The sequence below is a fragment of the Trachypithecus francoisi genome, unplaced genomic scaffold (genome assembly GCF_009764315.1).
Source record: "Trachypithecus francoisi isolate TF-2019V2 unplaced genomic scaffold, Tfra_2.0 Lachesis_group3, whole genome shotgun sequence".
Lineage (NCBI taxonomy): Eukaryota > Metazoa > Chordata > Mammalia > Primates > Cercopithecidae > Trachypithecus > Trachypithecus francoisi.
In genome coordinates, this window is record NW_022681468.1 from 17,144,299 (window position 1) to 17,164,596 (window position 20,298).

Here is a 20,298-nt window from a genome sequence, read left to right on the forward strand (position 1 = left end):
CAGACTCGTTGTTCCCCTCATTTTCAAAACCATTTTCCCATTCTGTGTTTCTTTTTCCTAGCCACCGCCCCACCCCTCACCCAGAGCTGTCATCCAAGCCAGCTGCCACAGCGTTCTTCTCAAGTCTCCCCCATCTTCCTTAGCTCCGTCATCCAGACACTTGCTGAATCCTTTTGAGCCTGGCTCTGTAAACCCTTCACGGCATTGTCTTCCATCCCCTCCTAATCATTCTGCCCTTGTCCTTATTCCCCCTTCCATCCTTCCACCTAGTCGTTTGTTCTTCTACTCGTTGACATAAAGATGAGTAAAAGATGTGCAAGTAAGAAGCAAACCCTGCCGTCAACAAATTTTAATCTAGCATGTCCATAATCTTCCCATAGCACAGACAAAATTACTTTGTCTCTACTCAAAAGCTTTTGGTGGCCATCTTTTCTATTGGATAATGTCTAAATCTGTAATAGGCCATTCAAAGCCCTCCATAATCGAGTATTAATTTATATTTTCAGTCCCATTGTTCACAACTACCTCTGCCATACCACCCCACAACCAGGTAAACTCACACACAGTCCCTTCTCCTAAATACACCAAAAACAAGACATCTTTGCCCACAATAGAGGAGTAACAATTGGAGATTGTTAATTGGAATTAATTGGAATTAATATCTGACAAGATAATAGGAAAATGCAACCATAAAATAATAAAGCTCATTTTGAAAAACATCTGGGACCATCTTCATCATAATGAGAAATTTTCCCTTCACTTTGTCACCTTGGGAAGGGGGACTAATTATGCCAGGTATTTTGTATATTTGTTTTATTTTTTAAATTACTGAGATAGATATTAGTCATCTTCTCTTATAAATGAGGAAACAGTCCCGAAAAATCTAAGTAACTTGATTCAGGCTAAGTGATGGTGATGGGAGAAGAGTGTCAGGGTGGTGATTGAAACCTGTCAGCCTGAGGGAAAACATATGCCTTTCCTACGATGCTACATTATTACCTCCAGTGGGAAAATCATCTAGGACATTGATTCATATTCTATGGTGACCCTTCATTTTCAACCTAAAATGAATTTACCCAGATTCACTGGATAATCCCAGACAAGCCTCTAGCACATAGTAGGTATTAAAAATTAATTTCCAAGCTGGGCGCAGTGGCTCATGCCTGTAATCCCAGCACTTTGGGAGGCCAAGGCGGGTGTATCACCTGAGGTCAGGAGTTCGAGACCAGCCTGGCCAACATGGTGAAACCTCATCTCTACTAAAAATGCAAAAATTACCCAGGCATGGTAACAAGCACCTCTAGTCCCAGCTACTCGGCAGACTGAGGCAAGAGGATCTCTTGAACCTGGGAGGCGAGGGTTGCAATGAGCTGAGATGGCACCATTGCACTCCAGCCTGGCTGACAGAGTGAGACTCTGTCTCAAAAAAACAAAAACAAACAAAAATTATTTTCCATCTTCTGCATCACCAAACTTAATCAAAATTACTTTGTGTTATTAAAGCTACTTTCAAAAGACAAAGATTAAAATGTGCTGCAAGCTCTAAAGGCAGTATTCAAAGAGGAGTTTCAGAAATGCTGCAAACAATTGAAGCATCTTTGAAATAGGTGTGTATTCTCACTGGGCAACGCTCACTTATGTATATAAATTCTAAACAGTGTATTTCACCAATCAGCCTACTTGGTATTCACACTTCACTTACAGAATTGTAATTTAGGATTAATAAAAATGAACTATTGGCTACTTTCCTTTTGTAGCTTATAACTTTTGAGAAATTTGTTTGGAATTGCAGAACTAGGCAGTTAAAAAATTCATATACACACACAAATTGAAATTCAATGGCATTAGGAATAGCAGCTCACAAAGTAACCTTTCTTACAAAACAGACTTAAATTGGATTGGCCACAGGGATTGAAAAGTAGCTTAAAACAATTTAGCATAGTAAAATATAGAACGTCCAATCAAAATGTTTCTTAGATTATTAAGTTGATGAAATACTCAGAAATGTGAATAAAAAGAAATTATTCTAACTTCAGAGAAAATGCAGATTAATTTATGTGAAAACATCAACTGAAATCCAAATATACTCCCTGTTTTATGCTTTACTGATCCTTGAAAAAAATTTCAACAGAGAGCAAAACAGTTAAGTTGGCTTAAGTATGTGACTTCAGAAAGAGCAATTCCAATAATACTGAATTTATAGAAAAAACTTTTGACCAAGGGGCTGGAAATATATTGTGTGTATTGTCATAGCAACAGTCATTTGAAGATAGAAGTCAGGTTTGAACATCTTTTTAATTTTAAATAAGGAAGCCAAGTTTAATTTTAAATAACTTTTCTAAGGTCAAATGTGTCAGGGATAGTGCTTGAGTCCATTTCCTTACCAAGCTTTCACTCTTACCACTTGTCTTGGATGGCCCATGGGATAGGATTTGTTCATTTCTTTCTTTTTTTCCTTCCTTGTTCCCTTTCTTCTTTCCTTCCTTAATTCCTAGAATTGCATACATTGGACCGTCTAAGGTTCATTCAATCTGACCCACTCCTTGGCTGACATCCAAACTTCTATGAGCAGATTTTTCCCCCTTACTACATATTGAAACCAAAATTCCGGAACACTTTATGTCTTTCGTCAAACATAGAAATCTCTTGGCCATGATTTCTTCAAATACTCCATTTACCACGTTCTTGAAGAGAATGGCCTTCTCAGACTCCAGTTGTATATATTTTATATCAATAATATTATCTGACACATCTCTTATTCTCTGTTCTTCTCCACCGTATCTTCATGCTCTTCCTCCTCTTCCTCCTTTCTCTCCCTGTTTCAGTTGGATAATTTCTACTCTCGTTTGTTTCTAGGAGCAATGTAAAATGGTACAGCCACTTTGGAAGACAGTTTGGCAATTTCTCATGAAGCTAAGCGTAGTCTTACCACATGATCCAGCAATCAAGCTTCTAGGTATTTACCCAACTGATTTGAAAATTTCATCCACACAAAAATTGCATATGAATGTTTATAGAAGCTTTCTTCATCATCACCAAAAACTAGAAGCAACCAAGATATGTTCTTAAGAGATGAATGGATCTTCTACAAAATACCTGACCAATCCTCCTCAAAACTGTCCAGCCCATCAAAAACAAAGAAAGCCTAAGAAACAACAAGAGGAACCTCTGGAGCCATGGAGACTAAATGTAATGCAATAGCCTAGATGGGATCCTAGACCAGGAAAAGGACATTAAGGGAAACCCAGGAAATCTGGATAAAAGATGAACTTTAGTTAATAATGTACCAGTATTAGCTCATTAATTGTAGCAAATGTATCATACGCATACAATGTTCATAATAGGGAAAACGGAGTGCGTGATATATAGTAATTTCTATACTATCTTAATTTTTCTGTAAACCTAAAACTGTTCTAAAGTGAAAAGTTTATTTTTTAAAGAATTCAGATCTGGCCAGTCGCAGTGGCTCACGTGTGTAGTCCTAGCACTTTGGAGGCTAAGGCGGGTGGATCACCTGATGTCGGGAGTTCAAGACCAGCCTGACCAACATGGAGAAACCCCCGTCTCTACTAAAAATACAAAAAATTAGCCAGGTGTCGTAGTGCATGCCTATAATCCCAGCTACTCAGGAGGCTGAGGTAGGAGAATCGCTTGAACCCGGGAGGTGGAGGTTGCAGTGAGCCAAGATCACGCCACTGCATTCCAGCCTGGGCAGCAAGAGTGGAACTCCATTTCAAAAAAAAAAAAAAATCAGATCTTACTTCGTGGTGGAACTTATATACCTTTCCACTATTTAAATTTGTAATAAAAGTTTAAGGTATCAAAAATATGGAAAAAGGAGTACATAACTTTTCAGAATAATGTTATGGAATGCTTAGCAAAAACCTGTGTAGACCACCACTTATGGCACTTTTTTTTTTTTTTTTTTGTCTGTGAGATGGAGTTTCGCTTCTGCTCAGGCTGGACTGCTCACCGCAACCTCCACCTCCCGGGTTCAAGCAATTCTCCTACCTCAGCCTCCTAAGTAGCTGGGATTACAGGCACGCTCCACCATGCCCAGCTAATTCTGTATTTTTAGCAGAGATGGGGTTTCGTCATGTTGCCCAGCCTGGTCCCAAACTCCTGAGCTCAGGCAATCCACCCTCCTCGGCCTCCCAAAGTTCCGGGATTACAGGCGTGAGCCACCGCATCCGGCCACTTAAGGCACCTTTATAGGACCCTCTGTCTGCACCCTCAACGATGGCCTCCCTAATGGGGTCAGGCCTTTGCCATAGGGAAGTGTGTTCACAGCCTCTTATATGACTTGGATTGGTTTCTGACAAAGAAGAGACCTCATATAAAGTATTTTTGAATTGAATTTTGAAAACATTCAAAAAAGGAAAGTCCCCAGCTTTCTATTATACTGCTTTCAATATACGTTTCAAGGAAAGAAATCCCTTAGCTTTGGACCTATTGAAAAGAAAGCCCTTTCTACTTCTTTTGAACTTGGTAATTTCTCACAGTGCTGAGAAAACTGTAAGGTGCCATCCACCCATAAAGTGTAGTTCCTAGATTCGCCCTGCAGCAGGTCTGGAAAGGGCTGCTAATGAGTGGTGCACACCCACAGACCAGGAGGAGCCCTCCCCTGCTCTCTCTGCAGTCCTGGTGACTTGGCCTCAGCTTGGCACTGAGTCATAGCCTTGGAAAACCAGCATGGTCGTTGTGAGATTACTCAGGGACTAATTTGATTTTACAAAGTTCATGTTTTCTACATTAAAGTTGTAATGGTTAACAAGCCTAATTCTTCCTTAAGCTTTTACTGTATAGACAAATCCTATTCTTCTATCTATAAATCTGGAAAATTTTATTAATCACTCTAAGGTGGCTTTCATAATTCTGTTACATTTCCATACATTTTACCTGCATGTATAAAATATATATTCAGTTGTCTTTCTGTATTAGTCAGGGTTCTGTAGAGGGACAGGACTAATAGGATATATGTATATACCAAAGGGAGTTTATTAAGGAGAATTGATTCACATGATCACAAGGTGAAGTCCCACAATAGGCCATCTGCAAGCTGAGGAGCAAGGAAGCTGGTAGTGGCTCAGTCCGAGTCCTGAAACCTCAAAAGTAGGGAAGCCAACAGTGCAGCCTTCAGTTTGTGGCCAAAGGCCCGAGAGCTACGGGTGAAAAAGCTGAAGAGCTTGGGAGTCTGATGTTCCAAGGAGGGCAGGAAGCATCCAGCACAGGAGAAAGATGAAGGCCAAGAAGACTCAGCAAGTCGGCTTCCCCCGCCTTCTTCTGCCTGCTTTATTCCAGCCGCACTGGAAGTTGATTGGATGGTGCCCACCACGCTGAGGGTGGGTCTGCCTCTCCCAGTCCACTGACTCAGATGTTAATCGGCACCCTCACAGACACACCCAGGAACAATACTTTGCATCCTTCAGTCCAGTCAAGTTGACACTTAATATTAACCATCACACTTTATTTGATTGATCTTATTAGGAATTTACCAATTTTATTAACCTTTTCAAAATGCCAACTTTTGGTCTTGTTGCTTTTCTTTTCTGTTTGTTTTCTGTTTCATTATTTCTGCTCTTAATTATTATTATTTCCCTTCTTTTTTGCTTTTTGTTTTTTAGTTACTTGAGAAATTAAGATCATTGACTTTCAGCGTTTGTTTTCTAATTATATATTTAAGGTTATAAATTTCCTGTGAGCACTGCTTTAGCTGCATCTCATGAGTTTTTATACATTTTATCTTCGTTGTAAGTCTCATAAAAATATTTTCTAATTTCTGTTGTGATTGCTTCTGAACACGTGCACTGTTCAGAAATGAAATGTTAAATTTTCAAAAATTGTGGGTTTTCTAGTTTTCCTTGGTGATTCATAGCTAATTTAACTGTGACCAGAGGACTTATTCTGAATCTTTCAAATCTTTCAATCAATTCTCTTTTAAGACCTTTGGTTCTCCAATGAATGAAAACATCTTCCCATGTATTTCAGCAAGTTTTTAAGAATAATAAATTAAACTCTGTAATATCTTGAATGTTCCAACACGGTTTGTAAGCTTGGATTTCAACTTAAAATCGTAAATCTAAGCCAACTTGTATTTTAAATTAGAATCACCAAGTGAATCTGTTAATCAGTCTGAGGCTGTGCTGTCCAATGCGGTAGCCAACAGTGCATGTCTTTATTTAATTTTAATTTTTAACACAATTAAATAAAACTTAAAATTTAATTCACCACTGAACAGCCATATCCCCAGTCATACTTCAAGTGTCCAATAGCTGCATGTGGTTAGTGACTACCATACTGAAGAGCACAGAATAGAACATTCTCATCACTGCAGCAAGTTCTGTTGGCCTAGACAGCACTCCCTAGGTGTTCCTGTGCAATGCTAGTCAGATTTTAGATTGACTGCTCTGGGGTCAGCAGCCCATCCTGGTCCAGTCAGCTGACAGAGTCCTGTGGCACTAGCATGGTGATGTGTGCAAACAGTACCTCATATAAGAGAGCTATTATGGGAACTCCTTAGAAAGGGATTGAGGGGAAGACAGTTTGCAGCAAACTGCCTGGAAAATGCCTGGTCATCCTTTATCTTAGTTCCTTTGTGCTGCTGTAACAAAATACCTGAGACTGGGTAATTTATAAAGAACAGAAATTCATTTCTTACAGTTCTGGAGGCTGAGAAGTCCAAGATCAAGATCAAGGGGCGGTATCTTGTGAGGGCCTTCTTGCTATGTCATTTCATGGCAGAGAGCAAGAGGATGAGAGAGCGAGAAAAGGGGGTTAAATGTACCTTTCTGATGATAAACCCACTCCCTAAATATCAGCATTAATCTATTCACGAGGGTTGAGCCCTCATGGCCTAATCACCTCTTAAAGGTCCTACATCTTCACACTGTTCCAATGGCAATCAAATTTCAGCATGAGTTTTGGAGGAGACAAACATTCAAGCTATAGCATCCTTCAAGGCCCCATGCCTACATCACCCCCGTATGACAACTCTCCTAGCTCCTTTAGAGGGTTGTCATACTTTCTTCTGGACTCTCACAGAAGCCTCTTCAGAGTCCTCCCCATGTTGTAGTATGATTGGCATATTTCCATATCTGTCTCTGACTCTTGATCATGAACTTCCCAAAGGCTAAGGCTAAGTGTCTTTTTTGTATTTTTACCATCTTTGACCAAATATTTCCCCAGCTTCCCCGGGGACCAGTGTCCTTAATGCTTGACACAGTGCCTCATCAACGACAGATCTTGGCACATTGATGAATTAAAGGGAAATTTCTCTGAAAGATGGTGCAGTATAGAGCCAAGAATCAGAAACCCAGAATTCTGTGCTCCACTCAATTCCTATCTCTTGTACTCTTTGGCAAGTCAACCACTTCTTAGGCTTCAATTTCCTCTTCTTCATAACTTTCAGTGAAGAGGTTGATTTGGATAAGATTGCTCACTGCCCATTTGTCTTAGTCCATTTGGGTTGCTATACCAAAAATACCATCGACTGGCTGGCTTACACAATAAACATTTATTTCTTACAATTCTGGAGGCTGGGGAGTCCAAAGTTAAGACACTAGCAGATTGGGTGGCTGGGGAGGGCCTGCTTCCTGGTTAATAGACAGGCTTCTTCTCACTGTATCCTCACACGGTAGAAGGGGTGAGAGATCTCTCTGGGGTTTCTTTCATGAGGGCCCTGCTCTCATTCATGAGGTCTCCACCTTCATGACTTAATTACCTCCTAAGGCCTTACTTCCTAATACCATCACACTGGGGGTTAGAATTTCAACATACCAATTTTGAGGCGGTACAAACATTTGGTTCATTGCACCATTATACATGAATTAGCATTATATGAGCAGAGAATGTCATGGCCAGGGGAGCTGGGGAAATACTTGGTCAAAGATGATAAATGGGTATTTTTTAATATAGGGGTTCACAGAACTTTTGAAATTCTGAAGTCCATTGTGGTACTCCAATAAATGAGTAGAATGTGCAGAGTTTCAGACTTATTTGATGAACCATGGAACCAGGTCGGACGTGGGTGCCTGTGTATGTGTGTGTATGTAGAGAGCACCATCATAAAGAACGGATGCTCCATGGATCATATCTTGGGAAATGGTTAACCATTTCTGCTGACCCCTGCAGAATCTTCCAGTTCTGCATTTTTATGATGATGCCTTCCAGAGTCTTACAGTCCCTGTGGCTGACTTGGACAGTGCTGTAACTGAGGACTCACAGAGCCATACACTTCACCTTCTGCTCCATCAGCCCCTGCTTCCTCATCAACCTTCCACTCCCTGCCCCACCCAAAAGAAGACATTGGAGCAGCTCTACTTCACATGTCTGTTGGTAGAGACAGGGCTGGGGTGCATGCACGCTTACCTTTGACCTCTGATAGGGAGGTAAAGTTGCTGCTAATCTGAAAGAGCAGCTGCTTTGAAAATCAAAGCGTAAGACAGGGAGAATGATTTTATTTTAATTTAAAATCGATTTTTTCAGTTCTACCACATTTCTTTCATGGTTTCATGGGTGTCAGTTTAATATATCTAGTTTGAGCAATAACTTAATATACAAGGCTTTCACACATATGAATTTCTTAACGCAGCAACAGATTAATAATGTTATGTTATGTTATTAAGAAAGCAACAATGAAATATTCTACGGTGTTCGTATTCCATATATTATTAATGAAGACCTTTTGTGTTTTGGTGGGTCGGATACTTTATAACATGGGTGCCAAATAGATTGGAAATGTTTTTGCCTTTTTAGCAAAAAGTCCCAAATTAGGCTACATGAATAGAGAATATTTGCAACAGGTAACCAAAATGGCCACGAGGCATTGTGGGACAGGAGGTGCTGAATGTAATTCCATCAGAGATTCCAGGAATAGCAACATTCTTATGCTAAAGAACAAAACGAATAATCATATCAGCTGCTTTGGGATAAGAAGCAGGAGAAACAGGGTTTCCTCGTGCTGTGCTAAATTGCCACATGCACTGAACTTATTAACTTATTAACTGAACTTATTAACTTATTAAAAACCAATGTTTAGGCCGGGCATGGTGGCTCACACCTGTAATCCCAGTACTTTGGGTGGCTGAGTTGGCTGGATCACCTGACGTCAAGAGCTCCAGACTAGCCTGATCAACATGGTGAAAGCCCATCTCTACTAAAAATACAAAAAAATAGCCAGGCGTGGTGGTAGTTGCCTGTAATCCCAGTTACTCGGGAGGCTGAGGTAGGAGAAACGCTTGAACCTGGGAGGCAGAGGTTGCAGTGAGCCGAGATTGCACCACTGCACTCCAGCCTGGGTGACAGAGTGAGACTCTGTCTTAAAAACAAAAAAAAAGAAACCAATGTTTACTGTAGGGGTCCCCAACCCCTGGGGCTGGTACTGGTACATGGCCTGTTAGGAACCAGGCCACACAGCAGGAGGTGAGCAGTGAAGGAGCAGACATCACCACCTGAGCTCCGGCTCCTCTCGCATCAGCAGCAGCATTAGATTCTCATAGGAGCATGAACCCTATTGTGAACTGCGTGTGCAGACGGATCTAGGTTGTGTACTCCTTAAGAGAATCTATTGCCTGATGATCTGAGGTAGAACAGTTTCATCCCAAAACCATGCCCCCATCTCATCTGTGGAAAAATTTTCTTCCGTGAAACTGATCCCTAGTGCCAAAAAGGTTAGGGACTGCTGGTTTATTGTATGCCTGCCATTGGTCAACACTGTTCTCAGCACGTTGCATGCATTATAGAATGTAATTCCTTTTTTTTTTTTTGTGAGAGAGATTGAGTCTCACTCTGTAACCCAGGCTGGAGTACAATGGCACGACCTCAGCTCACTGCAACCTCTTCTTCCCAGGTTCAAGCGATCCTTGTTCCTCAGCCTCCCAAGTAGCTGGGACCACAGACGCATGCCACCACGCCCAGCTAACTTTTGTATTTTTAGATTGGGTTTTGCCATGTTGCCCAGCCTGGTCTTGAACTCCTGACCTTAAGTCATCAGCCCACCTCAGCCTTCCGAAGTGCTGGGATTACAGGCCTGAGCCACTGCACCCAACCATAGAATTTAATTCTTGTGGCAACTATAAGAGACACAGTCTTGATTCTCAGGAAGAAGGATGAGCACTGCTAATGGTACATGGGAGACCTGGTGCTTTGAATTTGGACAGTCTGGCCCAAAGTCCATTCTCAGACCCTCAACACTGAGGCTGGAGACCCCTGGCCTTTCAGGTCTGAGCTCTAGGTTTGGGGAAGCACCACAGATGTAGATGAGCTTCAAGTGTTTCCAGTAGCAGAACCAGTGGCCTGTGTCTCAGAGGTCCCTATGTGTCTGATCAGTGGGCCCCCGAGGCAGACATGTTAGTGTGGGTGGAACATTCTAGACACATCTCCCAGGTACAGCGTGACTCTTTATTAGGGACAGCCGCCATCACTCGCTCATCTAAGAGACCACTTTTTTCTTCACAAAGCCAATGTCACCAGAGGACTGGAGACTTGTAAACAATTACACCCACATACACCCCTCCCCTCCTTCCTACACACCTACATGCATCCTCCATCCCAGTCATCAGCCCTGCACTGCCCTCTATTTTTGGGGTCCTCTCTGCACTTCCCACCATTTCTCACAGGAGACCCCCTTGACTGGCGGCATTTGGCTTATGCGTCATTAGACTTTGTCCAAAGAGCTTATGTTGCAGGCTTACCTCCTCAGGATGCCCGGTCATGCACTCAGGTGAGCAGGATGCACCCATTTCGTCCCATCTCAGATCAATAAGAGGAGGGGTTGTGTAACCCGAGAATCCCAGTATCCCATCAGTAATATAGCACTACCTGGCTTCTTCCCCACCATCATTGGGCTTTGCCAGACACATTGAAAGTTTGAAAAGCAAAACAGCATTTTTTTCCTAATCATCTGATTTAGAAAATGGAAGAAATGATATAAAATTGATTTTGCCAATGCCCTTTCCGTGCAGATACTAAGTTCAATGTAGCTGTGATGTAAATATTAACAATATTTCAGTTTTCGTGTTAAGGTTTGTTTGTTTGTTTCTTTGCAGCAGCAGTCAGGAGAGTGACTAAACGCTTATTCATTTGCAGGGTTTTTCTTTTGGAAATGAACATGCTGGCACAATTTTAATTGGGTTTTAGTTGTTGTTGTTTTAATTCTCACAGTGATGGCTTGGCTATGTCTTTTGGGACTGCAGAGGGAAACTGGCATCTGGTGTTTGAGGATTCTGGGGATTTGCACCATATTTATGTGTAATAACTATACAGTAAATAAACAGAATGAATAATTAAGTGAATAATGAGTTTCTCAGAAAAGAAGGTTCCTCTGAAGACTTCGAAATTCTCGTGTATGTGTTCCTCCCTCCCTCCCGCCCCACCCTCCCTCCCTCCCTCCCGCCCCACCTCCCTCCCTCCCTCCCGCCCCACCTCCCTCCCTCCCGCCCCCCCACCCTCCCTCCCTCCCCCCCACCTCCCTCCCTCCCTCCCGCCCCACCCTCCTCCCTCCCTCCCACACCACCCTCCCTCCCTCCCGCCCCACCTCCCTCCCTCCCTCCCGCCCCACCTCCCTCCCTCCCTCCCACACCACCCTCCCTCCCTCCCTCCCTCCCGCCCCACCCTCCTCCCTCCTGCCCCACCCTCCCTCTCTCCCGCCTAGGGATTCCACAGTGTTCTCACTGTGTCATTGCCCCCATGGAAACCAGCAAGGACATTTTCCAAGCCAAAGTCAAGTGTGCCATAAATCGACCCAGCTAGATACAAATGAGGACGTTTCTCTCACTTTTGTATTTTCTTCCCGTTGCAAGGATGTTGGACTTATATTTGTTAGAATGATCTTTTTTAACCCTAAGAGAGAGATTTGCCTCTTTAAAAATAAAATCCATGAGATTAAATTTCATTAAATAGTATTTCTCTCAGGGGCTAAAAACTTGAAATTCCAGGAATTGGCTGTATCTGGTGAAATTACATAAATACATACTAATACCCATATTAGTCAATACAAGGTGCCCTTGCTTCTAGAAGCAAGCCAGGCCTAAAGTGAATCTTCCCAGAGGTAAAACCACTAATATGGGTAATGATCGCTTCTCTCATGTGTGTGTTCATCAGTTCATTCATATTTTTACTTGTCCATTCATTCATTCAGTGACCATTCACTCATATGGCTTTGGTTTTTGTTTTGTTTGTTTCTTTGCAGCAGCAGTCAGGAGAGTGACTAAACGCTTATTCATTTGCAGGGTTTTTCTTTTGGAAATGAACATGCTGGCACAATTTTAATTGGTTTTAGTTGTTGTTGTTTTAATTCTCACAGTGATGGCTTGGCTATGTCTTTTGGGACTGCAGAGGGAAACTGGCATCTGGTGTTTGAGGATTCTGGGGATTTGCACCATATTTATGTGTAATAACTATACAGTAAATAAACAGAATGAATAATTAAGTGAATAATGAGTTTCTCAGAAAAGAAGGTTCCTCTGAAGACTTCGAAATTCTCGTGTATGTGTTCCTCCCTCCCTCCCCCCGCCCCACCCTCCCTCCCTCCTGCCCCACCCTCCCTCCCTCCCTCCCCCCCACCCTCCCTCCCTCCTCCCCACCCTCCCTCCCTCCCTCCCTCCCGCCCCCCCACCCTCCCTCCCTCCCTCCCACCCCACCCTCCCTCTCTCCCGCCCCACCCTCCCTCCCTCCCTCCTCCCTCCCGCCTCACCTTCCTCCCTCCCTCCCACACCACCCTCCCTCCCTCCCTCCCGCCCCACCCTCCCTCCCTCCTGCCCACCCCTCCTCTCTCCCGCCTAGGGATTCCACAGTGTTCTCACTGTGTCATTGCCCCCATGGAAACCAGCAAGGACATTTTCCAAGCCAAAGTCAAGTGTGCCATAAATCGACCCAGCTAGATACAAATGAGGACGTTTCTCTCACTTTTGTATTTTCTTCCCGTTGCAAGGATGTTGGACTTATATTTGTTAGAATGATCTTTTTTAACCCTAAGAGAGAGATTTGCCTCTTTAAAAATAAAATCCATGAGATTAAATTTCATTAAATAGTATTTCTCTCAGGGGCTAAAAACTTGAAATTCCAGGAATTGGCTGTATCTGGTGAAATTACATAAATACATACTAATACCCATATTAGTCAATACAAGGTGCCCTTGCTTCTAGAAGCAAGCCAGGCCTAAAGTGAATCTTCCCAGAGGTAAAACCCACTAATATGGGTAATGATCGCTTCTCTCATGTGTGTGTTCATCAGTTCATTCATATTTTTACTTGTCCATTCATTCATTCAGTGACCATTCACTCATATGGCTTTGGTTTTTGTTTTGTTTTGTTTCCTGAGACAGAGTCTCGCTCTGTCACCCAGGCTGGAGTACAGTGGTGCAATCTCAACTCTGGGCAACATCCACCTCCCCAGTTCAAGTGATTCTCGTGCCTCAACCTTCCGAGTAGCTGGAACTACAGACATGGGCCACCACGTCCAGCTAATTTTTGTATTTTTTATAGAGATGGCGTTTCACCATGTTGGCCAGGCTGATCTCGAATTCCTGGCCTCAAGTGATCCACCCACCTCAGCCTCCAAAAAGTGCTGAGATTACAGGCGTGAGCCACCGCACCCGGCCCACTCACACATTTGTATTTGTCCGTTCATTCATTCATTCATTGAGGAAGCAATTATTTACTGAGCACCCACTACATGCCAGGCCCCGTGCCAGGCTCTGGGGACAGCTGGCCGAGTAAAACCAGACCCAGTTTCTGTCCTCACAGAGCTTGCATTCTTGTCAAGATGACAATATGATCATAAAACAGATTACAACTGTGACTGCTTCTGTGAAAGAGAGTATGTCAGTCCCCTCCGGCAGCCATAACAAAATACCACAGTCTGGGTGGCTTAGACACAGAGGCTTATTTTCCCACAGTTCTGGAGCCTGGAAGACTAAGATCATGGCACAGGCAGGGCTGGTGTCTCCTGAGGCCTCTCTCCTTGGCTGGCAGATGGCTGCCTTCTTCTGGTGCCCTCACGTGGCCTTTCCTCTCTGTGCACCTGTCCATAGGGTCTCTTTTTGACTCTACATTTCCTCTTATAAAGACACTACTCATTGGATTAGGGCTCATCCTAGCTGACTCATTTCACATTAATTGTCTCTGTAAAGGCCCTGTCTCCAAATATAGTCACATTCTGAGGTTCTGGGAATTAGGACTTCGACATAGGAATTTTGAGGAAACCTAATTTCACCCATAACGGAGAGGTAGCTGGACAGAGATTGTAATGGGGACAGGTCAGATAACCGAGCAGGGACATAGGTAGGCTTCCCTATTCAGCGGGGATCTACAGGATGAGTAAGAGCAAATTAAACAAAGAGGAGAAAAAGGACCTTCCAGGAAGAGGGGAGAGCAGGCGCCACAGCCCTGCAGCAGGAGGGGTCGGTCACGCTAGAGAGACCAAAGCAAGAAGGCCCCGGCGGCTGAGATTCTGTGAGGCAGAGCATGGGGTCCAGGACAGAGCTGATTTTCTAGGTGGGGCACAGGCCATGCTCAGCCTCAGAGATCGTGGTCAGCAGTTTTGTCTTTTTCCAAGAGCGCTGGAAGATCACTGCAGGTTTCTAAGTGATGGCACAGGTGGAAATATCAGTCTGGCTGAAGGGCGGAGGGCAGGCATGTGGGGATCTGGGGGACGTTCCGCAGAGCATCAGATACAGGGAAATGCTGCAGACATCCAAGCAGGCAATGAAAGTGGCTTGGATTCAGGAGGTGGGACAGGATCGGAAAGAAACGAGTGGATTTGATAGATCTACGGGGGGGCAGCTGATTTGATATGAGGGGCACCGGGAGACAAGAGTTGGTGGCAGGTGAGGTATGGTGGGCACTGGTGAGGGGGGAGATGACCAGTTCTTTCCTGGACTTCTGACTTCCATAACTGGATACGGAAGGTCAGTGGGGTCAAGAGCTCCAGAATAGGCCCTCGTTTGAGCTGAGTTTTAGTCATATTGACATCAGTAGACGCTGAAGGCCACTTGGCCACTTTTTGTTCTTCAACACAGATACCTCTTTCTCCAGCATGTGCCATTCTACTAGGAACACTCTTTCCTGCTTATACTTCACTGCCCATCTGCCAGCCACATCTTAGCCCATCTCAGCCCAAGGGTCAACCTTCTCAGCAGGGAAGGCTTCCTAATTTCCTCAGACTAGTCTCGGTGTTTCTTTTTTTTTTTTTGAGACAGGGTTTTGCTCTGTCGTCCAGGCTGAAGTGCAGTGATGCGATCTCGGTTCACCACAGCCTCTACCTCCCGGGTTCAAGCGATTCTTATGCTTCAGCCTCCAGAGTAGCTGGGATTACAGGTGCATGACACCATGCCCGGCTCATTTTTGTGGTTTTAGTAGAGACGGGGTTTCACCATGTTGCCCAGGCTGGTCTCGAACTTGTGGGCTCAAGTGATCCACCCACCTCGGCCTCCCAAATTGCTGGGATTACAGGTATGAGCCACTGCACCCAACCATCTTTCATAGACTCTTATAACACACTGTACTTTTCCTTCAAAGCAATTGCTATTATTAAAATTACATAATTAGTTATTTAAATTCTATTTCTCCTGCTAGAATGCAAAGTCTATGTTCTGTGACCATATCTGTCTAATTAATACAGCAGACAGGTGGTTCTGGAGCCAGAGTCTCTGGGTTCAAATCTTGACTGCCCTGCTTCCTAGTGGTGTAAATATGGGCAAGGAATTTCACCTTGCTGTGCCTCAGTTGCCTTGTATGTAAAATGTAGATTATAATTGTACTTCCCTCATAGAACTTTTGGGACTATTAAATGAGTTAATTAGCATAGAGTGTTTATTGCAGTCCTCGGGATGTAATAAGCACTCAGTAAAAGTCAGCTATTATTATTCATCACTGTATCTCTAACTACTTGATGGATAATCAGATAGATGGATGGACTAATGAATGGATAGGTGGAAGGATGGAAAGATAGGTAAAGATGGCAGGAAAAAAAAAACGGTCTTTACTAAGTTATATTGATTGAACATAGTGGAAATGCAAGGAGGCCCAAATGGTATTGTGAAAAGAGGGGATGGCCCATACTTTACAACATAATTACATTTCAAGATATTGAGCTCCCTTAAGATAAACTTCGCCTGTATGGTTACTTTCAGGCAGAGCCTTAAGTAATCTCCATCAAGACTTCTTCAAAGATAAGCCAAGTTATTTGTCACTTGACTTCAATAGAGGGGGAAAAATCACCACAAACCAACCATCCCCTTAATTAAAAACTGTACATTTCCCAATTTAACTGATTTTTTTTAAAAGATATAATCTAAAAGCTGAGTTTAATCTGATTTAAACATTCAATTGATTCATTGGCTTATTTAGTTTTGTGTTTCTCCCCCAAATGATAATGGAATTCCTACTGTGTGTCAGACACTGTGATAGGTACTGGGTAGTTACAAAGTCAAATAAGATATTGTCAGGCCAGGCACCGTGGCTCATACCTGTAATCCCAACGCTTTGGGAGGCTGAGGTGAGAGAATCACTTGAGCCCAGGAGTTCAAGACCAGCTTGGGCAACAAAACGAGACCCTTCCTCTGCAAAAAATTAAAAGAATAAAAAATTAGCCAGGCATGGTGGCACACGCCTGTAGTCCTAGCTACCCCGGAGGCTGAGGCGGGAGGATCACTAGAGCCCAGGAGTTTGAGGTTGCACTAAGCTGTGATCATGCCACTGCACTCCAGCCTGGATGACAGAGTGAGACCCTGCCTCTCAAAAAAAAAAAAAAAAACTAAATAAAAAAACAACAAAAACAAATAAAAACATATTGTCGTCCTCAAGGAGCTTAAGATCTAAATAAACTTTATAAAAAACATAAGTAAACTTATGATAGCTCTACCTGATCAAAATAAACAAATGCAGAAGCACAAGCTGTTTTCTGAACAGGAGAAGCAGCCTGTTACGGCTCAACCCCACTCTAACCCCAGCTCTGCCCTGGCTTCGATGGTGGGGCCTCTGGGGAGGATGGCCAAAGCTGCTCAGTCCCAGACGGAGGGTATTTTCATTACTGTCACTATATTTATGAAAGTAACTCATGTCTGGTATCTCCTTTTCACCCAGAGAATTCTCTTTGTGTAATTTATTACAAAATTCAAGGCCATTTCATTGGGGGAAACACGCCGTGTCATTATTACAACAACTCCCCCTGTTTTTGTTCAGTTTTGAAACAGACAATCTAAAGACTATTTTTAGCTCAGTCAAGTGAGATTATTTGTTTCCTTATTATGAGAAGTTTTTCCTTCAGACTCTAGTTAACATGAATTTTATGCTCACTTATTATGTCACATGCTCCAATTCAATTTATTTTAAAGCGACTCTTTGGGGAAAACTGTAAAGCTAATTTGAATTGATTCTTTAGAGATTCCATTTTAAATGAAGTGCTATGAAAATTGGCAGACAAAGTGAAAAAATGGAATTGAATTTTCTTCTTCGGCTACTCATTGGATTCAGAAATCTTGCTTTTCGACACTGCCAAGGGTTTTGATATGTTTTATGCAATTTTCATAACATTTATCTTAAACTCCACTGCCTTTGGTTTGGTTGTTCAGCTGCAAAATGGTTTCCTGGTATTTCCACATAAGAAAAAGCAGAGTTTTTGCTGCAGGAAAAAAATGAGTGTTTTGATACAAACTTTCTACCATCTACTATGGTACCCATCTATAAACATCTGGTGTGAGGTAGGGGTTTTAATTCCGGAGTGAACATCTAGCACTTGTGGACAAACTTGTTAAGGGGAGTGTGGAATAAAACCGCATCTCCAACTTCCTCCCACTTTGTCCAGTTTATTTGTCTTTCTTTCAAAGTTGATGGATTTCCAACTTGAGGAAAGTGTGGAAATAATAGGCAAGAAGCCTGATGACTTAATTTCCTGTCCCTCACAGACCCCAAGAAGCACTCCTTGTTCCTGAGAATAGTAGGCTCCAAGCTAATCAGAAACAGCCATCACTGGTGGGGACCGGGGCCCCGGGATTGGTCCGTCTGACTGCAGTTGATGATTTACATCCTATTATTAAGAATCTAATGGGAAATACATCGAAAACACATGTCTGCCATTTCATTTTGAGACATGCTTGTTTTCTTTGATGTATTTTTTAAAGGGAGTTTTATTTCACACTCATCTTTTCCCTTGAATTCCCTATACAGCCACTATCTTTCCTATTGACCCAGCTGGTAAGCTCATCGCCCGCTGACCAAGGGTCTTTGCTCACTTTGGCTCTGCTGCCATTGAATATAGCACCGAGTACTCGGAGTGATTTCCCCAGACTCAGGTTGGCCTTGAAAGCAACAAATCATTGTTGCATGAGTTTTTGTTCTGATTACAGAGACGATAATCATGTAAAGTGAATGCAGGTGTCATTAGGGTTTCGGCAAAAGGAGCAGACCCAAGACCAACTTCTCCTTCAGACACACGATGTCTGCAGCTCCAGATACTGGCAGGGCCCAATTTTAATTATAATTTCTTTTACGATTGGAGGGAAATGAGTATAATAGTGAATACATAATAATGAATCCAGCCTAGATAGTATTTTTTATACCAACATAGTTATAAAATATAATTGGGGGGGCGGGGAGGAGTCTCGCTCTGTCGCCCAGGCTGAAGTGCAGTGACCTCCCGGGTTCAAGCGATTCTCCTGCCTCAGCCTCCCTAGTAGCTGGGATTACAGGCACCTGACACCATGCCCGGCTAATTTTTGTATTTTTAGTAGAGATGGGGTTTCACCATGTTGGACAGGCTGGTCGTGAACTCCTGACCTCAGGTGATCCACCCACCTCGGCCTCCCAAATTGCTGGGATTACAGGCGTGAGGCACCACACCTGGCCTAAACTATAATATATATTTTTTTAATGTTTTCACAGTAGAAGAAGGTCCATGAAGGCAAAGTGGCTTAACGCATGGAAGTCATAATTCATCTCTGAGCAGAACTGCTGTGATTAACATGGAATAAGGGACTGAGTTTGAGGATTGGCTTTTCTGTGACTGTGGAAGCTGATGGAGAGGTCTCAGCAGAGCCGCTAGACCTCTGCCTCTGGAGACGGGCTTGAGGTTACCCTAGGTCACAAAGCCAGCAGTTGAGAAAAAAAGCCGGATGTGAAGGCAGTGGTTCTCAACCTGGGATGATTTTTGGTCCCCCAGAAGACATTTGGAGATGATGTCTGGAGACAGTTTGGGTGGCCACAACTTAGGTGAGAGTGACTACTATCTAGTGAGAAGAGGCCAGGGACGCTGCTAAACACTGCAGTGCATGAGACAGCCTCTGACCACAAAGAGTTATCTGGATTGAAAGAGCAACAGTGCTGAGGCTGAGAAACCCTTATGTGAAGAAAGGCCACAACCTGTAAGCCATGTCTGCCTCTTGCAGCCCCCTCAGTGATGGGATGACCCGAAGCAGGAGTTGCCGTCCCTTATCATTGAGCAACACTTGCACCTGGGAGGATTTGGCGATGCTGAAGAGGGATATGGGGCAGCTGCTGAGGAACTGCAGGGCTGGCTGCCCCAAGCCACTGGGTGAGTCAGCAGATCAGTGGCAACGCACTGGAGCTACAGTAACAATAAGTAGCCGTGTCACTGCTACTTATCACATGCACGTTTGGGCAAGTGGGTGTGCCAGCTCCAGAGCTGCACCTGTGGACTCCAGCTGCACACTCCTCCATGTGCTTTTCCCCTTCCCATCAGCAGGAACCCAAATCTGAGGCAACCCAGCTTCAACCACACAACCACAAGAGCAGAACAGCAGGATGGAGAGATCTTGGAGGTTTTACACCCTGAAGCACCCTCATTGTACTCTTCTTTTTTCCTAAGGAGTTCTGAGTGAGCTTCTTAGTCACTTAGGTCGTGAATAACAAAAACAAACTGAGGCCAGATGCAGGGTCTCACACCTGTAATCCCAGCACTTTGGGAGGCCAAGGCAGGAGGATGGCTTGAGGTCAGGAGTTTGAGACCAGCCCGACCAACCTATCAAGACCTTGTTTCTAACAAAGAAAGGAAAGAAGAAAGGAAGGAAGGAAGGAAGGAAGGAAGGAAGGAAGCGAGGGAGGGAGGAAAAAGAGAGAGGAAGGAAGGGAGGAAGGAAGGAAGGAAAAAGAGAGGAAGGGAGGGAAGGAAGGAAAGAAAGGAGGAAGGAAGGGACGAAGGAAGGAAGGAAGGAAAAAAAATAAATCAAAACTGGCCGGGCATGGTGGCTCAAGCCTGTAATCCCAGCACTTTGGGAGGCCGAGACAGGCGGATCATGAGGTCAGGAGATCGAGACCATCCTGGCTAATACGGTGAAACCCCGTC

The 20,298-nt window shown here is 43.6% G+C and overlaps 1 protein-coding gene across 1 annotated transcript in view; it reads left to right on the forward strand.

The window, feature by feature from the left end:
• EFCAB11 (EF-hand calcium binding domain 11) overlaps nt 1-3,433 on the forward strand; it is a 174,643-nt gene extending 171,210 nt beyond the window's left edge. Inside the window, exon 7 of the mRNA XM_033191639.1 lies at nt 2,857-3,433. The gene's annotated coding sequence lies outside the window, so the exon portion shown is untranslated. The remainder of the gene's footprint in view (nt 1-2,856) is intronic.
• The last annotated feature ends 16,865 nt before the right edge of the window (nt 3,434-20,298 follow it).